At 47.1% G+C, this 15,432-nt stretch overlaps 1 protein-coding gene across 6 annotated transcripts in view; it reads right to left on the bottom strand.

The window, feature by feature from the left end:
- Window positions 1-15,432, bottom strand: part of LOC140403472 (wings apart-like protein homolog) — a 216,573-nt gene that overhangs the window by 23,733 nt on the left and 177,408 nt on the right. The window lies entirely within an intron of this gene.

Here is a 15,432-nt window from a genome sequence, read left to right on the forward strand (position 1 = left end):
GCTGAACATTGTACAATCAATGTGCAATCAGTGAACATCCCCACTTCTGACCTTATGATGAAAGAAAGAGATCTGATGAAGCAGCTGAAGATGGTTGGGCCTAGGACAGTATCCTGAAGAACTCCTGTAGTGATGTCTCGAATTTGAGATGACTAACGTCCAACAACCAGAACTATCTTCCTTTGTGCCAGGTATGGCTCCAACCAGTGGAGAGTTTTCCCCCTGATTCCCATTGAATTTATCGTGCTAGGGGGCCACACCGTCAAATGCAGATTTGACATCAAGAGCAGTCACTCCGGCCTCACCTCCGAAGTTCTGCTCTTTTGTCCATCCTTGAACCAAGGTGGTAATGAGGTCAGGGGCTAAGTGGCTCTAGCAGAACCCAGACTGAGCGTCAGTGAACAGGTTGTTGCTGAGTAAGTGCTGCTTGATTGCACTGTTGATGACTCCATCCATCACTTCACTGATGATTGAGAGGAGACTGAAGGGTTGGTAATGGGCCAGTTTAATTTTGTCCTGTTTTGCCCAGGATAAACCTGGGCATATTTTCCACATTGTGTAGATGCCAGTGTTGTACCAGTACTGGAAAGGCTTGGCGAGGGGGCGCTGAACGTTCTGGAGCACAAGTCTTTAGTATTATTGCCGGCATTTTGTCAGGGCACACAGCCGTTGCCGTATCCAGTGCCTTTAGCTCTACAAGGGATGTGGGCAGTGGGTACTACAGAGCTGGACAGACTAGATGCAGGAAGGATGTTTTCCCTCGTTCAGGAATCTAGAACCAGGGGACAGTCTCAGGATACGGTGTAGGCCGCTTTGGACTGAGATGAGGAATGATTTTTTCATTCAAGGGTAGTAAACCTATGGAATTCTCTACCACAGTAGGCTGCGGAGGACAAGTCATTGAATATGTTCAAGAAAGAGATATATCATTTTTAGATTTTATGGCACAAGCAGAATTGGGAGAAAGTGGGAATATGGCATGAGACAGAGGATCAGGCATGATCTTATTGAATGTGAGAGCAGGATCGAGGAGCCATGATCATATTGAATGTGAGAGCAGGCTCGAGGGGCCATGATCATATTAAATGTTAGAGCAGGATCGAGGGGCCATGATCATATTGAATGTGAGAGCAGGATCGAGGGGCCATGATCTTATTGAATGTGAGAGCAGGATCGAGGAGCCATGATCATATTGAATGTTAGAGCAGGATCGAGGAGCCATGATCATATTGAATGTGAGAGCAGGATCGAGGAGCCATGATCATATTGAATGTTAGAGCAGGATCGAGGAGCCATGATCATATTGAATGTGAGAGCAGGATCGAGGAGCCATGATCATATTGAATGTTAGAGCAGGATCGAGGAGCCATGATCATATTGAATGTGAGAGCAGGATCGAGGGGCCATGATCTTATTGAATGTGAGAGCAGGATCGAGGGGCCATGATCATATTGAATGTGAGAGCAGGCTCGAGGGGCCATGATCATATTGAATGTGAGAGCAGGATCGAGGGACGATGATCTTATTGAATGTTAGAGCAGGCTTGAGGGGCCATGATCATATTGAATGTGAGAGCAGGATCGAGGAGCCATGATCTTATTGAAAGTGAGAGCAGGATCGAGGGACGATGATCATATTGAATGAGAGAGCAGGATCGAGGGACGATGATCATATTGAAGGCGAGAGCAGGATCGAGGGGCCATGATCATATTGAATGCGAGAGCAGGATCGAGGGGGGTCAATCATATTGAATGTTAGAGCAGGATCGAGGGGCCATGATCATATTGAATGTTAGAGCAGGATCGAGGAGCCATGATCATATTGAATGTTAGAGCAGGATCGAGGGGCCATGATCATATTGAATGCGAGAGCAGGATCGAGGGGCCATGATCATATTGAATGTTAGAGCAGGCTCGAGGGGCCATGATCATATTGAATGTTAGAGCAGGATCGAGGGGCCATGATCATATTGAATGCGAGAGCAGGATCGAGGGGCCATGATCATATTGAATGCGAGAGCAGGATCGAGGGGCCATGATCATATTGAATGTTAGAGCAGGATCGAGGGGCCATGATCTTATTGAATGTTAGAGCAGGATCGAGGGGCCATGATCTTATTGAATGTGAGAGCAGGATCGAGGAGCCATGATCTTATTGAATGAGAGAGCAGGATCGAGGGGCCATGATCATATTGAATGCGAGAGCAGGATCGAGGGGCCATGATCATATTGAATGTTAGAGCAGGATCGAGGGGCCATGATCGTATTGAATGAGAGAGCAGGATCGAGGGGCCATGATCATATTGAAAGTTAGAGCAGGCTCGAGGGGCCATGATCATATTGAATGTTAGAGCAGGCTCGAGGGGCCATGATCTTATTGAATGTGAGAGCAGGATCGAGGGGCCATGATCTTATTGAATGTGAGAGCAGGATCGAGGGGCCATGATCGTATTGAATGAGAGAGCAGGATCGAGGGGCCATGATCATATTGAATGTTAGAGCAGGCTCGAGGGGCCATGATCTTATTGAATGTGAGAGCAGGATCGAGGGGCCATGATCGTATTGAATGAGAGAGCAGGATCGAGGGGCCATGATCATATTGAATGAGAGATCAGGATCGAGGGGCCATGATCTTATTGAATGTTAGAGCAGGATCGAGGGGCCATGATCTTATTGAATGTGAGAGCAGGATCGAGGGGCCATGATCATATTGAATGTGAGAGCAGGATCGAGGGGGTCAATCATATTGAATGTGAGAGCAGGATCGAGGGGCCATGATCATATTGAATGTTAGAGCAGGATCGAGGGGCCATGTTCATATTGAATGTTAGAGCAGGATCGAGGGGCCATGATCTTATTGAATGTTAGAGCAGGATCGAGGGGCCATGTTCATATTGAATGTGAGAGCAGGATCGAGGGGCCATGATCTTATTGAATGTTAGAGCAGGATCGAGGGGGTCAATCATATTGAATGTGAGAGCAGGATCGAGGGGCCATGATCATATTGAATGTGAGAGCAGGATCGAGGGGCCATGATCATATTGAATGTTAGAGCAGGATCGAGGGGCCATGTTCATATTGAATGTGAGAGCAGGATCGAGGGGCCATGTTCATATTGAATGTTAGAGCAGGATCGAGGGGCCATGTTCATATTGAATGTGAGAGCAGGATCGAGGGGCCATGATCATATTGAATGTTAGAGCAGGATCGAGGGGCCATGTTCATATTGAATGTGAGAGCAGGATCGAGGGGCCATGATCATATTGAATGTTAGAGCAGGATCGAGGGGCCATGATCTTATTGAATGTGAGAGCAGGATCGAGGGGCCATGATCATATTAAATGTGAGAGCAGGATCGAGGGGCCATGATCCTACTAACTGTAAGGGCAGGATCGAGGGGCCATGATCATATTGAATGTTAGAGCAGGATCGAGGGGCCATGATCATATTAAATGTGAGAGTAGGAGCGAGAGTGCCATGATCATATTGAATGTGAGAGCAGGATCGAGGGGCCATGATCATATTGAATGTTAGAGCAAGATCGAGGGGCTATGATCTTATTGAATGTAAGAGCAGGATCGAGGGGCCATGATCATATTGAATGTGAGAGCAGGATCGAGGGGCCATGATCCTACTAACTGTAAGAGCAGGATCGAGGGGCCATGATCATATTGAATGAGAGAGCAGGATCGAGGGGCCATGATCATATTGAATGTTAGAGCAGGATCGAGGGGCCATGATCTTATTGAATGTTAGAGCAAGATCGAGGGGCCATGATCTTATTGAATGTGAGAGCAGGATCGAGGGGCCATGATCTTATTGAATGTAAGAGCAGGATCGAGGAGCCATGATCATAGTGAATGTGAGAGCAGGATCGAGGGGCCATGATCATATTAAATGTTAGAGCAAGATCGAGGGGCCATGATCTTATTGAATGTTAGAGCAGGATCGAGGGGCCATGATCATATTAAATGTGAGAGCAAGATCGAGGGGCCATGATCATATTAAATGTGAGAGCAGGATCGAGGGGCCATGATCATATTAAATGTTAGAGCAAGATCGAGGGGCCATGATCTTATTGAATGTTAGAGCAGGATCGAGGGGCCATGATCATATTAAATGTGAGAGCAAGATCGAGGGGCCATGATCATATTGAATGTTAGAGCAGGATCGAGGGGCCATGATCTTATTGAATGTGAGAGCAGGATCGAGGGACGATGATCTTACTGAATGTTAGAGCAGGATCGAGGGGCCATGATCTTATTGAATGTGAGAGCAGGCTCGAGGGGCCATGATCATATTGAATGAGAGAGCAGGCTCGAGGGGCCATGATCATATTGAATGTGAGAGCAGGATCGAGGGGCCATGATCTTATTGAATGTGAGAGCAGGATCGAGGGGCCATGATCATATTGAATGAGAGAGCAGGCTCGAGGGGCCATGATCATATTGAATGTGAGAGCAGGATCGAGGGGCCATGATCTTATTGAATGAGAGAGCAGGATCGAGGGGCCATGATCATATTGAATGAGAGAGCAGGATCGAGGGGCCATGATCATATTGAATGTTAGAGCAAGATCGAGGGGCCATGATCATATTGAATGTTAGAGCAGGATCGAGGGGCCATGATCATATTGAATGTTAGAGCAGGATCGAGGGGCCATGATCTTATTGAATGTGAGAGCAGGATCGAGGGGCCATGATCATATTGAATGAGAGAGCAGGCTCGAGGGGCCATGATCATATTGAATGTTAGAGCAAGATCGAGGGGCCATGATCTTATTGAATGTAAGAGCAAGATCGAGGGGCCATGATCTTATTGAATGTGAGAGCAGGATCGAGGGGCCATGATCTTATTGAATGAGAGAGCAGGATCGAGGGGCCATGATCATATTGAATGAGAGAGCAGGATCGAGGGGCCATGATCATATTGAATGTTAGAGCAAGATCGAGGGGCCATGATCTTATTGAATGTGAGAGCAGGATCGAGGGGCCATGATCATATTGAATGTTAGAGCAGGCTCGAGGGGCCATGATCTTATTGAATGTGAGAGCAGGATCGAGGGGGGTCAATCATATTGAATGTTAGAGCAAGATCAAGTGGCCATGATCTTATTGAATGAGAGAGCAGGATCGAGGGGCCATGATCATATTGAATGAGAGAGCAGGATCGAGGGGCCATGATCATATTGAATGTTAGAGCAGGCTCGAGGGGCCATGATCTTATTGAATGTTAGAGCAGGATCGAGGGACGATGATCATATTGAATGTTAGAGCAGGATCGAGGGACGATGATCTTACTGAATGTTAGAGCAGGATCGAGGGACGATGATCTTACTGAATGTGAGAGCAGGATCGAGGGACGATGATCTTATTGAATGTTAGAGCAGGCTCGAGGGGCCATGATCTTATTGAATGTTAGAGCAGGATCGAGGGGCCATGATCTTATTGAATGTGAGAGCAGGATCGAGGGGGGTCAATCATATTGAATGTTAGAGCAGGATCGAGGGGCCATGATCATATTGAATGTGAGAGCAGGATCGAGGGGCCATGATCATATTGAATGTCAGAGCAGGCTCGAGGGGCCATGATCATATTGAATGTCAGAGCAGGCTCGAGGGGCCATGATCATATTGAAAGTTAGAGCAGGATCGAGGGGCCATGATCATATTGAATGTTAGAGCAGGCTCGAGGGGCCATGATCTTATTGAATGTTAGAGCAGGATCGAGGGGCCATGATCATATTGAATGTTAGAGCAGGATCGATGGGCCATGATCTTATTGAATGTTAGAGCAGGATCGAGGGGCCATGATCATATTGAATGTTAGAGCAGGATCGAGGGGGGTCAATCATATTGAATGTTAGAGCAGGATCGAGGGGCCATGATCATATTGAATGTGAGAGCAGGATCGAGGGGCCATGATCATATTGAATGTCAGAGCAGGCTCGAGGGGCCATGATCATATTGAATGTCAGAGCAGGCTCGAGGGGCCATGATCATATTGAAAGTTAGAGCAGGCTCGAGGGGCCATGATCATATTGAATGTTAGAGCAGGCTCGAGGGGCCATGATCTTATTGAATGTGAGAGCAGGATCGAGGGGCCATGATCTTATTGAATGTTAGAGCAGGATCGAGGGGCCATGATCATATTGAATGTTAGAGCAGGATCGAGGGGGTCAATCATATTGAATGTTAGAGCAGGCTCGAGGGGCCATGATCTTATTGAATGTGAGAGCAGGATCGAAGGGCCATGATCCTACTAACTGTAAGAGCAGGATCGAGGGGCCATGATCATATTGAATGTGAGAGCAGGATCGAGGGGCCATGATCCTACTAACTGTAAGAGCAGGATCGAGGGGCCATGATCATATTGAATGAGAGAGCAGGATCGAGGGGCCATGATCATATTGAATGTTAGAGCAGGATCGAGGGGCCATGATCTTATTGAATGTTAGAGCAAGATCGAGGGGCCATGATCTTATTGAATGTGAGAGCAGGATCGAGGGGCCATGATCTTATTGAATGTAAGAGCAGGATCGAGGAGCCATGATCATAGTGAATGTGAGAGCAGGATCGAGGGGCCATGATCATATTAAATGTTAGAGCAAGATCGAGGGGCCATGATCTTATTGAATGTTAGAGCAGGATCGAGGGGCCATGATCATATTAAATGTGAGAGCAAGATCGAGGGGCCATGATCATATTGAATGTTAGAGCAGGATCGAGGGGCCATGATCTTATTGAATGTGAGAGCAGGATCGAGGGACGATGATCTTACTGAATGTTAGAGCAGGATCGAGGGGCCATGATCTTATTGAATGTGAGAGCAGGCTCGAGGGGCCATGATCATATTGAATGAGAGAGCAGGATCGAGGGGCCATGATCTTATTGAATTTGAGAGCAGGATCGAGGGGCCATGATCATATTGAATGTTAGAGCAGGATCGAGGGGCCATGATCTTATTGAATGTGAGAGCAGGATCGAGGGGCCATGATCATATTGAATGTTAGAGCAGGCTCGAGGGGCCATGATCATATTGAATGTGAGAGCAGGATCGAGGGGCCATGATCTTATTGAATGTGAGAGCAGGATCGAGGGGCCATGATCATATTGAATGAGAGAGCAGGCTCGAGGGGCCATGATCATATTGAATGTGAGAGCAGGATCGAGGGGCCATGATCTTATTGAATGAGAGAGCAGGATCGAGGGGCCATGATCATATTGAATGAGAGAGCAGGATCGAGGGGCCATGATCATATTGAATGTTAGAGCAAGATCGAGGGGCCATGATCATATTGAATGTTAGAGCAGGATCGAGGGGCCATGATCATATTGAATGTTAGAGCAGGATCGAGGGGCCATGATCTTATTGAATGTGAGAGCAGGATCGAGGGGCCATGATCATATTGAATGAGAGAGCAGGCTCGAGGGGCCATGATCATATTGAATGTTAGAGCAAGATCGAGGGGCCATGATCTTATTGAATGTAAGAGCAAGATCGAGGGGCCATGATCTTATTGAATGTGAGAGCAGGATCGAGGGGCCATGATCTTATTGAATGAGAGAGCAGGATCGAGGGGCCATGATCATATTGAATGAGAGAGCAGGATCGAGGGGCCATGATCATATTGAATGTTAGAGCAAGATCGAGGGGCCATGATCTTATTGAATGTGAGAGCAGGATCGAGGGGCCATGATCATATTGAATGTTAGAGCAGGCTCGAGGGGCCATGATCTTATTGAATGTGAGAGCAGGATCGAGGGGGGTCAATCATATTGAATGTTAGAGCAAGATCAAGGGGCCATGATCTTATTGAATGAGAGAGCAGGATCGAGGGGCCATGATCATATTGAATGAGAGAGCAGGATCGAGGGGCCATGATCATATTGAATGTTAGAGCAGGCTCGAGGGGCCATGATCTTATTGAATGTTAGAGCAGGATCGAGGGACGATGATCATATTGAATGTTAGAGCAGGATCGAGGGACGATGATCTTACTGAATGTTAGAGCAGGATCGAGGGGCCATGATCATATTGAATGTGAGAGCAGGATCGAGGGACGATGATCTTATTGAATGTTAGAGCAGGCTCGAGGGGCCATGATCTTATTGAATGTTAGAGCAGGATCGAGGGGCCATGATCTTATTGAATGTGAGAGCAGGATCGAGGGGGGTCAATCATATTGAATGTTAGAGCAGGATCGAGGGGCCATGATCATATTGAATGTGAGAGCAGGATCGAGGGGCCATGATCATATTGAATGTCAGAGCAGGCTCGAGGGGCCATGATCATATTGAATGTCAGAGCAGGCTCGAGGGGCCATGATCATATTGAAAGTTAGAGCAGGATCGAGGGGCCATGATCATATTGAATGTTAGAGCAGGCTCGAGGGGCCATGATCTTATTGAATGTTAGAGCAGGATCGAGGGGCCATGATCATATTGAATGTTAGAGCAGGATCGAGGGGCCATGATCTTATTGAATGTTAGAGCAGGATCGAGGGGCCATGATCATATTGAATGTTAGAGCAGGATCGAGGGGCCATGATCTTATTGAATGTTAGAGCAGGATCGAGGGGCCATGATCATATTGAATGTTAGAGCAGGATCGAGGGGGGTCAATCATATTGAATGTTAGAGCAGGATCGAGGGGCCATGATCATATTGAATGTGAGAGCAGGATCGAGGGGCCATGATCATATTGAATGTCAGAGCAGGCTCGAGGGGCCATGATCATATTGAATGTCAGAGCAGGATCGAGGGGGTCAATCATATTGAATGTTAGAGCAGGCTCGAGGGGCCATGATCATATTGAAAGTTAGAGCAGGCTCGAGGGGCCATGATCATATTGAATGTTAGAGCAGGATCGAGGGGGTCAATCATATTGAATGTTAGAGCAGGCTCGAGGGGCCATGATCTTATTGAATGTGAGAGCAGGATCGAAGGGCCATGATCATATTGAATGTGAGAGCAGGATCGAGGGGCCATGATCTTATTGAATGTTAGAGCAGGATCGAGGGGCCATGATCATATTGAATGTGAGAGCAGGATCGAGGGGCCATGATCTTATTGAATGTTAGAGCAGGATCGAGGGGCCATGTTCATATTGAATGTGAGAGCAGGATCGAGGGGCCATGATCTTATTGAATGTTAGAGCAGGATCGAGGGGCCATGTTCATATTGAATGTTAGAGCAGGATCGAGGGGCCATGATCATATTAAATGTGAGAGTAGGAGCGAGAGTGCCATGATCATATTGAATGTGAGAGCAGGATCGAGGGGCCATGATCATATTGAATGTTAGAGCAAGATCGAGGGGCTATGATCTTATTGAATGTAAGAGCAGGATCGAGGGGCCATGATCATATTGAATGTGAGAGCAGGATCGAGGGGCCATGATCCTACTAACTGTAAGAGCAGGATCGAGGGGCCATGATCATATTGAATGAGAGAGCAGGATCGAGGGGCCATGATCATATTGAATGTTAGAGCAGGATCGAGGGGCCATGATCTTATTGAATGTTAGAGCAAGATCGAGGGGCCATGATCTTATTGAATGTGAGAGCAGGATCGAGGGGCCATGATCATACTGAATGAGAGAGCAGGATCGAGGGGCCATGATCATATTGAATGTTAGAGCAGGATCGAGGGGCCATGATCTTATTGAATGTAAGAGCAGGATCGAGGAGCCATGATCATAGTGAATGTGAGAGCAGGATCGAGGAGCCATGATCATATTAAATGTTAGAGCAAGATCGAGGGGCCATGATCTTATTGAATGTTAGAGCAGGATCGAGGGGCCATGATCATATTAAATGTGAGAGCAAGATCGAGGGGCCATGATCATACTGAATGTTAGAGCAGGATCGAGGGGCCATGATCTTATTGAATGTGAGAGCAGGATCGAGGGACGATGATCTTACTGAATGTTAGAGCAGGATCGAGGGGCCATGATCTTATTGAATGTGAGAGCAGGCTCGAGGGGCCATGATCATATTGAATGAGAGAGCAGGCTCGAGGGGCCATGATCATATTGAATGTTAGAGCAGGATCGAGGGGCCATGATCATATTGAATGTGAGAGCAGGATCGAGGGGCCATGATCATATTGAATGAGAGAGCAGGCTCGAGGGGCCATGATCATATTGAATGTGAGAGCAGGATCGAGGGGCCATGATCTTATTGAATGAGAGAGCAGGATCGAGGGGCCATGATCATATTGAATGAGAGAGCAGGATCGAGGGGCCATGATCATATTGAATGTTAGAGCAAGATCGAGGGGCCATGATCATATTGAATGTTAGAGCAGGATCGAGGGGCCATGATCATATTGAATGTTAGAGCAGGATCGAGGGGCCATGATCTTATTGAATGTGAGAGCAGGATCGAGGGGCCATGATCATATTGAATGAGAGAGCAGGCTCGAGGGGCCATGATCATATTGAATGTGAGAGCAGGATCGAGGGGCCATGATCTTATTGAATGAGAGAGCAGGATCGAGGGGCCATGATCATATTGAATGCGAGAGCAGGATCGAGGGGCCATGATCATATTGAATGTTAGAGCAAGATCGAGGGGCCATGATCTTATTGAATGTAAGAGCAAGATCGAGGGGCCATGATCTTATTGAATGTTAGAGCAAGATCGAGGGGCCATGATCTTATTGAATGTAAGAGCAAGATCGAGGGGCCATGATCTTATTGAATGTAAGAGCAAGATCGAGGGGCCATGATCATATTGAATGAGAGAGCAGGATCGAGGGGCCATGATCATATTGAATGAGAGAGCAGGATCGAGGGGCCATGATCATATTGAATGTTAGAGCAAGATCGAGGGGCCATGATCTTATTGAATGTAAGAGCAAGATCGAGGGGCCATGATCATATTGAATGAGAGAGCAGGATCGAGGGGCCATGATCATATTGAATGTAAGAGCAAGATCGAGGGGCCATGATCTTATTGAATGTGAGAGCAGGATCGAGGGGCCATGATCTTATTGAATGAGAGAGCAGGATCGAGGGGCCATGATCATATTGAATGAGAGAGCAGGATCGAGGGGCCATGATCATATTGAATGTTAGAGCAAGATCGAGGGGCCATGATCTTATTGAATGTGAGAGCAGGATCGAGGGGCCTGATCATATTGAATGTTAGAGCAGGCTCGAGGGGCCATGATCTTATTGAATGTGAGAGCAGGATCGAGGGGGGTCAATCATATTGAATGTTAGAGCAAGATCGAGGGACGATGATCATATTGAATGTTAGAGCAGGATCGAGGGACGATGATCTTACTGAATGTTAGAGCAGGATCGAGGGGCCATGATCATATTGAATGTGAGAGCAGGATCGAGGGACGATGATCTTATTGAATGTTAGAGCAGGCTCGAGGGGCCATGATCTTATTGAATGTTAGAGCAGGATCGAGGGGCCATGATCTTATTGAATGTGAGAGCAGGATCGAGGGGGGTCAATCATATTGAATGTTAGAGCAGGATCGAGGGGCCATGATCATATTGAATGTGAGAGCAGGATCGAGGGGCCATGATCATATTGAATGTGAGAGCAGGATCGAGGGGGGTCAATCATATTGAATGTTAGAGCAGGATCGAGGGGCCATGATCATATTGAATGTTAGAGCAGGATCGAGGGGCCATGTTCATATTGAATGTGAGAGCAGGATCGAGGGGCCATGATCATATTGAATGTTAGAGCAGGATCGAGGGGCCATGATCATATTGAATGTTAGAGCAGGATCGAGGGGCCATGATCTTATTGAATGTGAGAGCAGGATCGAGGGGCCATGATCATATTGAATGTTAGAGCAGGATCGAGGGGCCATGATCATATTGAAAGTGAGAGCAGGATCGAGGGGCCATGATCATATTGAAAGTGAGAGCAGGATCGAGGGGCCATGATCATATTAAATGTGAGAGCAAGATCGAGGGGCCATGATCTTATTGAATGTTAGAGTAGGATCGAGGGGCCATGATCATATTGAATGTTAGAGCAGGATCGAGGGGCCATGATCTTATTAAATGTTAGAGCAAGATCGAGGGGCCATGATCTTATTGAATGTGAGAGCAAGATCGAGGGGCCATGATCTTATTGAATGTTAGAGTAGGATCGAGGGGCCATGATCATATTGAATGTTAGAGCAGGATCGAGGGGCCATGATTTTATTGAATGTTAGAGCAGGATCGAGGGGCCATGATCCTACTAACTGTAAGAGCAGGATCGAGGGGCCATGATCATATTGAATGCGAGAGCAGGATCGAGGGGCCATGATCATATTGAATGTAAGAGCAAGATCGAGGGGCCATGATTTTATTGAATGTTAGAGCAGGATCGAGGGGCCATGATCCTACTAACTGTAAGAGCAGGATCGAGGGGCCATGATCATATTGAATGCGAGAGCAGGATCGAGGGGCCATGATCATATTGAATGTTAGAGCAGGCTCGAGGAGCCATGATCATATTGAATGTGAGAGCAGGATCGAGGGGCCATGATCATATTGAATGTGAGAGCAGGATCGAGGGGCCATGATCATATTGAATGTTAGAGCAGGATCGAGGGGCCATGATCCTACTAACTGTAAGAGCAGGATCGAGGGGCCATGATCATATTGAATGTGAGAGCAGGATCGAGGGGCCATGATCATATTGAATGTGAGAGCAGGATCGAGGGGCCATGATCCTACTAACTGTAAGAGCAGGATCGAGGGGCCATGATCATATTGAATGTTAGAGCAGGATCGAGGGGCCATGATCATATTGAATGTTAGAGCAGGCTCGAGGAGCCATGATCATATTGAATGTGAGAGCAGGATCGAGGGGCCATGATCATATTGAATGTGAGAGCAGGATCGAGGGACGATGATCTTATTGAATGTTAGAGCAGGATCGAGGGGCCATGATCATATTGAATGTGAGAGCAGGATCGAGGGACGATGATCATATTGAATGTGAGAGCAGGCTCGAGGGGCCATGATCATATTGAATGTTAAAGCAGGATCGAGGGACGATGATCTTATTGAATGTTAGAGCAGGATCGAGGGACGATGATCTTATTGAATGTGAGAGCAGGATCGAGGGGCCATGATTATATTGAATGTGAGAGCAGGATCGAGGGGCCATGATCTTATTGAATCTTGTGAAGATGAGGTGTGAAGTGTCGGTTGGGGCGATGGATAGTTACAAGGTAGCGAGGAAGGATCTAAAGAGGGAGCTAAGACGAGCAAGGAGAGGACATGAGAAGTATTTGGCAGGAAGGATCAAGGAAAACCCAAAAGCTTTCTATAGGTATGTCAGGAATAAGCGAATGACTAGGGAAAGAGTAGGACCAGTCAAGGACAGGGATGGGAAATTGTGTGTGGAGTCTGAAGAGATAGGCGAGATACTAAATGAATATTTTTCGTCAGTATTCACTCAGGAAAAAGATAATGTTGTGGAGGAGAATGCTGAGCCCCAGGCTAATAGAATAGATGGCATTGAGGTACGTAGGGAAGAGGTGTTGGCAATTCTAGACAGGCTGAAAATAGATAAGTCCCCGGGACCTGATGGGATTTATCCTAGGATTCTATGGGAGGCCAGGGAAGAGATTGCTGGACCTTTGGCTTTGATTTTTATGTCATCATTGGCTACAGGAATAGTGCCAGAGGACTGGAGGACAGCAAATGTGGTCCCTTTGTTCAAAAAGGGGAGCAGAGACAACCCCGGCAACTATAGACCGGTGAGCCTCACGTCTGTAGTGGGTAAAGTCTTGGAGGGGATTATAAGGGACAAGATTTATAATCATCTAGATAGGAATAATATGATCAGGGATAGTCAGCATGGCTTTGTGAAGGGTAGGTCATGCCTCACAAACCTTATTGAGTTCTTTGAGAAGGTGACTGAACAGGTAGACGAGGGTAGAGCAGTTGATGTGGTGTATATGGATTTCAGCAAAGCGTTTGATAAGGTTCCCCACGGTAGGCTATTGCAAAAAATACGGAGGCTGGGGATTGAGGGTGATTTAGAGATGTGGATCAGAAATTGGCTAGCTGAAAGAAGACAGAGGGTGGTGGTTGATGGGAAATGTTCAGAATGGAGTACAGTCACAATTGGAGTACCACAAGGATCTGTTCTGGGGCCGTTGCTGTTTGTCATTTTTATCAATGACCTAGAGGAAGGCGCAGAAGGGTGGGTGAGTAAATTTGCAGACGATACTAAAGTCGGTGGTGTTGTCGATAGTGTGGAAGGATGTAGCAGGTTACAGAGGGATATAGATAAGCTGCAGAGCTGGGCTGAGAGGTGGCAAATGGAGTTTAATGTAGAGAAGTGTGAGGTGATTCACTTTGGAAGGAATAACAGGAATGCGGAATATTTGGCTAATGGTAAAGTTCTTGAAAGTGTGGATGAGCAGAGGGATCTAGGTGTCCATGTACATAGATCCCTGAAAGTTGCCACCCAGGTTGATAGGGTTGTGAAGAAGGCCTATGGAGTGTTGGCCTTTATTGGTAGAGGGATTGAGTTCCGGAGTCGGGAGGTCATGTTGCAGCTGTACAGAACTCTGGTACGGCCGCATTTGGAGTATTGCGTACAGTTCTGGTCACCGCATTATAGGAAGGACGTGGAGGCTTTGGAGCGGGTGCAGAGGAGATTTACCAGGATGTTGCCTGGTATGGAGGGAAAATCTTATGAGGAAAGGCTGACGGACTTGAGGTTGTTTTCGTTGGAGAGAAGAAGGTTAAGAGGAGACTTAATAGAGGCATACAAAATGATCAGGGGGTTGGATAGGGTGGACAGTTAGATCCTTCTCCCGCGGATGGATATGGCTGGCACGAGGGGACATAACTTTAAACTGAGGGGTAATAGATATAGGACAGAGGTCAGAGGTAGGTTCTTTACGCAAAGAGTAGTGAGGCCGTGGAATGCCCTACCTGCTACAGTAGTGAACTCGCCAACATTGAGGGCATTTAAAAGTTTATTGGATAAACATATGGATGATAATGGCATAGTGTAGGTTAGATGGCTTTTGTTTCGGTGCAACATCGTGGGCTGAAGGGCCTGTACTGCGCTGTATTGTTCTATGTTCTATGTGAAAAGCAGCACAGTAGCATTGTTGATAGCACAATTGCTTCACAGCTCCAGGGTCCTAGGTTCGATTCCCGGCTTGGGTCACTGTCTGTGCGGAGTCTGCACATCCTCCCAGTGTCTGCGTGGGTTTCCTCCGGGTGCTCCGGTTTCCTCCCACAGTCCAAAGATGTGCGGGTTAGGTGGATTGGCCATGCTAAATTGCCCATAGTGTCCAAAATTGCCCTTAGTGTAGGGTGGGTTACTGCGTTATGGGGATTAGGTGGGGTTACCGGGTTATGGGGATAGGGTGGGGGTTTGGACCTTGGGTAGGGTGCTCTTTCCAAGAGCCGGTGCAGACTTGATGGGCCGAATGGCCTCCT

This window comes from Scyliorhinus torazame, chromosome 28, assembly GCF_047496885.1.
Source record: "Scyliorhinus torazame isolate Kashiwa2021f chromosome 28, sScyTor2.1, whole genome shotgun sequence".
NCBI lineage: Eukaryota > Metazoa > Chordata > Chondrichthyes > Carcharhiniformes > Scyliorhinidae > Scyliorhinus > Scyliorhinus torazame.